Below are 9,296 nucleotides of genomic sequence, written 5' to 3' on the forward strand. Positions count from 1 at the left end.
GCGATAAATCTACTGCTTTACAACGGTAAAACCTGGGGATCAGTTACCTCCAGTGAATAAAGCAAATAATCCAATGTGGATTTGTGGATTTTCTAGTTTATTCAAACCTAATATTATTTTATTCTGTATGTCTTCAAACTTTACATTAATGTGAAGGAAGTTCTTTCACACCTTTGAATATATATTGTCGTGTCTTGAAATTTAGCACGTGTAGTTCTTATAACCTGTTAAAACATTTTGTAGTTAATTCAAAGCTATTCTTATTGCATGTTTTAGTGTTTTCAAATTTGTTATTTACGTATATTTTAATGTCTTTAGCTCAGTCAAAACTTAAGAGAGTCCCCCGCTGGTATAGCGGTAAGTCAACGGATTTACAACGCTAAAATTAGTGGTTCGGTTAACTCAGCAGACAGTCCAATGTGAGTTTGCTATAAAAACACACACACATAAAACTTAAAGAACTAATACTAGATAAAAGTTTGTTGTTTGTTTTTTCCACATAAGATATTATGCGAAAATCAGCACATAAAACATTTGTATGTTTATAATCTGCTATGATACAAATTAGTTTCCAAAGTAATAGCAATCTGGTTGATTTCAGAATATTTAACACTTTCCAAATTAGTTCAGTCTATATAATAAAAGTAGTAGGTTTCAATTTACCTAACAACAGTCAGTTGAACATGTTCCTTGTAATTCATATTTAATAATATCTCTGGTTAATAAAGACAATCGACTTTTGTGTTTCCGAATCATTCTCCGTATCTTTTTCCTTAGAACCAAATGTTTCTGTATTTCAGTGAAAACAGTTTATGCTTATTAGCTATGTTAAAAGGTCACATCCAGGACATACATAAAGTTCTTAGCTTTAATAACCAAATTTGTTACGATAATAATGCCGGGAAAACATTTAAGGTTAAATTAAACCTATTCTAAGACTTTTGTTTGGTTGTGATTTCGCGCAAAGCTACTGAAGGCCTATCTGTGCTAGCCGTCCCTAATTTAGAAGTGTAAGACAGGCAGCTAATCATCACTAACTGGTGCCAACTCTTGGGCTACTCTTTTACCAACGAATAGTCGGCTGAGAGGGCGAGCATGTTTCGTGAGATGCGGGATTCAAACCCGCGACCCTTGGATAAGGAGTCCAGCGCCTTAACCCACTTGACCATGCCAGGCCTAGTCTAAGATTTACTAAAATTTATAAAAACTTATGGAAGTATAATATTTTAATATAGGTTAACTTAGGTTTCTCTATCACTACAACGTGTAAACTTTAACAGTTTAACAAATCAGCTCCATCTGACGGTTTAATTGATTAAAACAATAAATATAGCAACTCGGGTCTAATTCTGAGGTTTGGAAGAGCCGTCACATGAATTCTTTAAACATTAGTGTTGTTATATCATAAAAAATGTATGTTTCCTCTTCAGCTTGTTTTTCTTAAACTTGAATGTGGTTTTACTTGTTAGTTTCAAGTTGTATCAGTTATGACTAGTAGTTTCAAGTTGTATCAGTTATGATTAGTAGTTTCAAGTTGTATCAGTTATGATTAGTAGTTTCAAGTTGTATCAGTTATGATTAGTAGTTTCAAGTTGTATCAGTTATGATTAGTAGTTTCAAGTTGTATCAGTTATGATTAGTAGTTTCGTTTCTTCTAATGTTCCACCATCAATCAGAGACTTAAACGAGTTGACCAGACTAATGGTTTAAGTCCAGTTTCCGCGATAGAAGGTCAAATCCCACTACTGGTTAAATAAAAATAGCCAAAGAGTTTGTGATGGTGCTATTACTTCGCTACCTTTTACCTAGTCTGTACTATAATACGTGCATGCGCAGAGACTCCTCGTGTAGCTTCCAAAACAAAGCTAAACAACTCGGGAATGATTACAATTGACGACACAACTTCTCATCGTGATAATTAATGTTAACATATTATTGTCTTTGTTTTCTGTGCAGCCAGCCACCTGGGGTTGGTTGTTCTGTTAGAACAATTATTTAATAGAGAGACAATGAAGTTGTCGTAGCTCCAGGGAAAACCTTCTTAGCAAAGTGGACGTGATGTTGGGAAACGAACCCAAGAACTTCATTGGTTGCACCAAGTTTGTGACGTCATATATGTAATGAAAACGTGTCACTTTCTAACAGATAAATATAGAACGTGGCGGTTTTAATCGCATGCTTATAACCCACATAAGATAAATGACACTTTTTTGACTCTTTTGATTTTTATACATTTTTGTTACATTGCATAATTGGACTTTAGTGAGCTTTGATTGTTAGTTTTAAAACATCGTAATAACCTGAAACCCACATAAGGTTTACGTCGGATATTTTTTTTTGATATTCTACTATTTTAGTGACTTCTTATTCCTCACTTGTAACTGTATTATATTAATTAAACTTGTGCTCTTTAATAATTCACTGGTTTGATAGTCTTAAAGTTATGTCTCCTATATTTCAGGATTCTAAAGTTTTCATTGAAGAAAACAATATGATACATAATTCAGCATTTTAAGGTTTTCACTGTAGAAAACACATCGTTTTAAGATTATAAAGGCTCGGCATGGCCAGGTAGTTAGGGTGCTCGAGTTGTAATCTGACGATCGCGGGTTCGAATCCCCGTCAAGCCAAACATGCTCGTCCTTTCAGCTGTCGGGGAGTTAAATGTGACGATCAACCCTACTATTAGTAAGTATAAAAAGTAGCCCAAGAGTTGGCGGTTGGTGGTGATGACTAACTGTTTTCCATGTAGTCTTACACTGCTGAATCAAGGATAGCTAACGCAGATAGTCCTCGTGTAGCTTTGCGCGAATTTTATAAAACAACAAGTATGATTATAAAAATATTAAACAACATGCGCCTCACGTTCTCCACATAATAATAAAGAAAGTTATTCAAACCAACGTTTTGCCAGTGCGGCTTCGTAGGGTCTATTGATACAATAATTATCTATACTGGAGCTGATTGGCTATAGAGAATGTAGCTGGTACAGCAGTACCAACCACTTGGTTAAGGCACTCGACTCATAATCCGAGGGTCGCGGGTTCGAATCCCTGTCACACCAAACATGCCCGCCTTTTCAGCTGTGGGGTGTTATAATGTGACGGTTAATCCCACTATTCGTTGGTAAAAGAGTAGCCCAGGAATTGGCGGTGGGTGGTGATGACTAGCTACCTTCCCTCTAGTCTTACACCTCTAAATTAGGGACGGCTAGCACAGATAGCCCTTGTGTAGCTTTACGCGAAATTAAAACAAACAAACAAACAAATAATATGATTTTTAGTCAAATAGGCGTATGCCTAACATAACGAAAGAATCTTTTAAACTATTACATATTAGAACCACTCAGACTACAGATAACACTTGATATGAGTTTCTCTCCTAACTACGACACTGATTCCTTGCCTTAGTTTTCTCAGTAGTTAAACACAAGCTATAACTCAAGTAAATTCACGTGATCACCGTTCTCTCTCTCTACGTAATCAGATATATTGACAGAATTGTGTTTCGACCTCTTAACAGACACAAATGGCAACTTTGACAGCTGGATGCTCTTTCTATTTTGGATTGTCGTTAAAATAAACAACTCAATTAACCGGAGGTACTCCAAGCACAAAGAGCAAATTCCTGAATGAACACATAAGAATGTATGGTTCATTAACCAGCTCTTGTTGTTTGTCTTATAAATAAACGTGTGTTAGATGGAGAAACGAGCAGTGGAAATCGTGTTATGTTTTGATTATCTTCCACTAATTTCTGTTCCACTTGCATTTTCCTATATCCTCATGTCTTTCTCTTTGTTCGGTTCCACTTGCTTCTAATGGTTATTTACTAATGTCTCCCAGTTGACTTTGATCATTCACTAGTTTTAAATAGTTTCCTGCCTCGTTATTCACCAAACTTTGACACCGTTGTCATGGTTCCTTGTTTAGTTTTCCTGTTCGTAATTTTACACTAACAACATTCAGGCCTAACCCAGATGAATTTCACATTCTTCGCCAACTCCTGGTCAATATTTTCATAAGTCGGACCTTTAACAATGGTGTGTACACATATTACAGTGTCTGGGCTGTTTGCCTCTTAACATTATACACATATTACAGTGTCTGGAGTGTTTGCTTCTTTACATGATACACATATTACAGTGTCTGGAGTGTTTGCCTCTTAACATGATACACATATTACAGTGTCTGGATTGTTAGTCTCTTAACATGATACACATATTACAGTGTCTGGAGTGTTTGCTTCTTTACATGATACACATATTACAGTGTCTGGAGTGTTTGCCTCTTTACATGATACACATATTACAGTGTCTGGAGTGTTTGCTTCTTTACATGATACACATATTACAGTGTCTGGAGTGTTTGCCTCTTAACATGATACACATATTACAGTGTCTGGAGTGTTTGCCTCTTAACATGATACACATATTACAGTGTCTGGAGTGTTTGCTTCTTTACATGATACACATATTACAGTGTCTGGAGTGTTTGCTTCTTTACATGATACACATATTACAGTGTCTGGAGTGTTTGCCTCTTTACATGATACACATATTACAGTGTCTGGAGTGTTTGCTTCTTTACATGATACACATATTACAGTGTCTGGAGTGTTTGCTTCTTTACATGATACACATATTACAGTGTCTGGAGTGTTTGCTTCTTTACATGATACACATATTACAGTGTCTGGAGTGTTTGCCTCTTAACATGATACACGTATTACAGTGTCTGGAGTGTTTGCTTCTTTACATGATACACATATTACAGTATCTGGAGTGTTTGCCTCTTAACATGATACACATATTACAGTGTCTGGAGTGTTTGCCTCTTAACATGATACACATATTACAGTGTCTGGAGTGTTTGCTTCTTTACATGATACACATATTACAGTGTCTGGAGTGTTTGCTTCTTTACATGATACACATATTACAGTATCTGGAGTGTTTGCCTCTTAACATGATACACATATTACAGTGTCTGGAGTGTTTGCCTCTTAACATGATACACATATTACAGTGTCTGGAGTGTTTGCTTCTTTACATGATACACATATTACAGTGTCTGGAGTGTTTGCTTCTTTACATGATACACATATTACAGTGTCTGGAGTGTTTGCTTCTTTACATGATACACATATTACAGTGTCTGGAGTGTTTGCCTCTTAACATGATACACGTATTACAGTGTCTGGAGTGTTTGCCTCTTAACATGATACACGTATTACAGTGTCTGGAGTGTTTGCTTCTTTACATGATACACATATTACAGTGTCTGGAGTGTTTGCTTCTTTACATGATACACATATTACAGTGTCTGGAGTGTTTGCCTCTTAACATGATACACATATTACAGTGTCTGGAGTGTTTGCCTCTTAACATGATACACATATTACAGTGTCTGGAGTGTTTGCCTCTTAACATGATACACATATTACAGTGTCTGGAGTGTTTGCCTTTTAACATGATACACATATTACAGTGTCTGGAGTGTTTGCTTCTTTACATGATACACATATTACAGTGTCTGGAGTGTTTGCTTCTTTACATTATACACATATTAGAGTGTCTGGAGTGTTTGCCTTTTAACATGATACACGTATTACAGTGTCTGGAGTGTTTGCTTCTTTACATGATACACATATTACAGTGTCTGGAGTGTTTGCCTTTTAACATGACACACATATTACAGTGTCTGGAGTGTTTGCTTCTTTACATGATACACATATTACAGTGTCTGGAGTGTTTGCCTTTTAACATGATACACATATTACAGTGTCTGGAGTGTTTGCTTCTTAACATGATACACATATTACAGTGTCTGGAGTGTTTGCTTCTTTACATGATGCACATATTACAGTGTCTGGAGTGTTTGCTTCTTTACATGATACACATATTACAGTGTCTGGAGTGTTTGCCTCTTAACATGATACACATATTACAGTGTCTGGATTGTTTGCCTCTTAACATGATACACATATTACAGTGTCTGGAGTGTTTGCCTCTTTACATGATACACATATTACAGTGTCTGGAGTGTTTGCCTCTTAACATGATACACATATTACAGTGTCTGGAGTGTTTGCCTCTTAACATGATACACGTATTACAGTGTCTGGAGTGTTTGCTTCTTTACATGATACACATATTACAGTGTCTGGAGTGTTTGCTTCTTTACATGATACACATATTACAGTGTCTGGAGTGTTTGCCTCTTAACATGATACACATATTACAGTGTCTGGAGTGTTTGCCTCTTAACATGATACACATATTACAGTGTCTGGAGTGTTTGCCTCTTAACATGATACACATATTACAGTGTCTGGAGTGTTTGCCTTTTAACATGATACACATATTACAGTGTCTGGAGTGTTTGCTTCTTTACATGATACACATATTACAGTGTCTGGAGTGTTTGCTTCTTTACATGATACACATATTAGAGTGTCTGGAGTGTTTGCCTTTTAACATGATACACGTATTACAGTGTCTGGAGTGTTTGCTTCTTTACATGATACACATATTACAGTGTCTGGAGTGTTTGCCTTTTAACATGATACACATATTACAGTGTCTGGAGTGTTTGCCTCTTAACATGATACACATATTACAGTGTCTGGATTGTTTGCCTCTTAACATGATACACATATTACAGTGTCTGGAGTGTTTGCCTCTTTACATGATACACATATTACAGTGTCTGGAGTGTTTGCCTCTTAACATGATACACATATTACGGTGCTGGGCTATTCGTTTCTTAACATGCTACACATATTACAGTATCGGGACTATTTGTCTGTTGACATGATACAGAGCCCAGCATGGCCATTCGACTCGTAATCTAATGGTCGCGGGTTCGAATTCCCGTCACCCAAACATGCTCTTCCTTTCAGCCGTGGGGACGTTATAATGTGACGGTCAATCCCACTATTCGTTGGTAAAAGAGTAGCCCAAGAGGTGTAGGTGGATGGCGATGACTAGTTGTCTTCCCTCTAGTTTTACACCCTTAAATTAGGGACGACTAGCGCAGATAGCTCTCGTGTAGCTTCGCACGAAATTAAAAAATCAAACAGTATCTGATCTTTCTTTTTAAACGTAATACAGAAAACATTATCTGGACTTTTCTTCTTCCTTCATCACTCAAGTAAGTAGAACAATAATACTACTTCTGGCTACTTCTGGTTCAGAGACCGACTTCGCCATCTTTCAAAGTTTTGATACGTATACATTAAGCCTCATTTTGCACGACGACCGTTATGAATGATACCCGTGTTGTAATACCGGAATAGTTGTCTGAAATCTGTCTGTGTTTTGATATAATGTAGATATTTAAGTTTTTACGTCGGACATACGCAAACATCAATTAATTTTGTTACCAAAAACAAACAAAACAGGATATAAATCTCTTCGCTTTCAAAGTTCCGATCGATCTGACGATTAGCGAATGATACCTAATTAAGGATGTAGTCTTACATTGCTACCACATTCTCGTAGAAATGTTACGTGTTTAAACATTGATGACGCTGATTATTGACGCAGTTGGTGGCATTTGTCATAGAACTAGCTTCTTTAATGGATTATAAATAAACTTCAAAAGAACCGAGAATGTTAATGTTGAACAGACGTTAACGGCAATCGTTCGTGACGGATAACCAACTATCTTCAGCAGAGTAACTATGTTTCAGAGAGACTGGAGCAAAATGTTTGTGTATTCTCATAATGATGTTTCCCTATGTTTGAAAATGTTTTGTCCACAATAATAGTATTCAAAATTCCAAATACTGATTTTTAACTACCTATTCCGTTCTGTTTAAATTTTTTTCTCGTCAACTGTTCTCACCCAAAGAGTGAGCGTAATTTTTAAAACCAATTATCGCTCAGTTGTCAGAATTACGCATGGTTTCTTTCAACTGTTCTCATCTCGTTGTTAGGAATAATTTTCACTCTCCACTGTTAGGACTAAATGTGATACCTATCAACTTTTCAGTCCTCAATGTTAGGACTAAATTTGATACCTATCAACTTTTCAGTCCTCAATGTTAGGACTAAATTTGATACCTATCAACTTTTCAGTCCTCAATGTTAGGACTAAATTTGATACCTATCAACTTTTCAGTCCTCAATGTTAGTACTAAATTTGATACCTATCAACTTTTCAGTCCTCCATGTTAGGACTAAATTTGATACCTATCAACTTTTCAGTCCTCAGTGTTAGGACTAAATTTGATACCTATCAACTTTTCAGTCCTCAGTGTTAGGACTAAATTTGATACCTATCAACTTTTCAGTCCTCAGTGTTAGGACTAAATGTGATACCTATCAACTTTTCAGTCCTCAATGTTAGAACTAATTTGATACCTATCAACTTTTCATTCTATATTTTTAGGAGTAACGTGATACCTATCAACTTTTCTCTCTTAATTATTAGGACTAAATGTAATGCCTGTTCAAGTTCCTTTGAACAATTTTCGTTCCAGTGCCAGAACCTAATTTGTTAAAATAATAAACCTAATGTACAGAATTAAGTTCACTTATTAACATAATAAAAACATGATTTATACATTTTACTACGCTGGGCTTGATAAAGAAATCGAGAAATAAATGGGCCGGTGTAAAAAAAACAACTCAAATTTTAATTAGCGTGTGTTGGTAGAAGTGGATGTACGAAGTCGTGAGGTCAGGTAAAGAGTTTATTATTCATTTATATTACATAAATACATACATGCATACGTCTCAGCTGGAAATGTTGCTAAGAAGGCTTGTAACATAACATTTTCTGAGATCATCGAATTCAAATCTACATACAAACAATGTGACAACAAGGTTTTAACAAAATAAAGATTTAAACTCGTGTCTCCTGGTTACTACAAGTAGGCTGAAATAAAGGTTTAAACTTCTTTCTTCTGGTTACTACAAGTAGGCCAAAATAAAAGTTTAAACTCGTATCTCCTGGTTACTACAAGTAGGCTGAAATAAAGGTTTAAACTTCTTTCTTCTGGTTACTACAAGTAGGCCAAAATAAAAGTTTAAACTCGTATCTCCTGGTTACTACAAGTATGCCAAAACAAAGGTTTAAACTCGTGTCTCCTGATTACTATAAGCAGGCTGAATTAGTTTTAAACTCGTGTCTCCTGGTTACAAGAGGTATTTACCAAACAACTATATAAGCATCAGCTAACAGAAACTCAACATTAGTTGTAATTAAAAACATCAAATGAAGTCCAAAATCTTGTTATTTGTGTTCGTAATTGTAAATAAGCAGATACAATCAAACTTAACATTGTCT

This window comes from Tachypleus tridentatus, chromosome 3 (assembly GCF_004210375.1).
Source record: "Tachypleus tridentatus isolate NWPU-2018 chromosome 3, ASM421037v1, whole genome shotgun sequence".
NCBI classification, from domain to species: domain Eukaryota; kingdom Metazoa; phylum Arthropoda; class Merostomata; order Xiphosura; family Limulidae; genus Tachypleus; species Tachypleus tridentatus.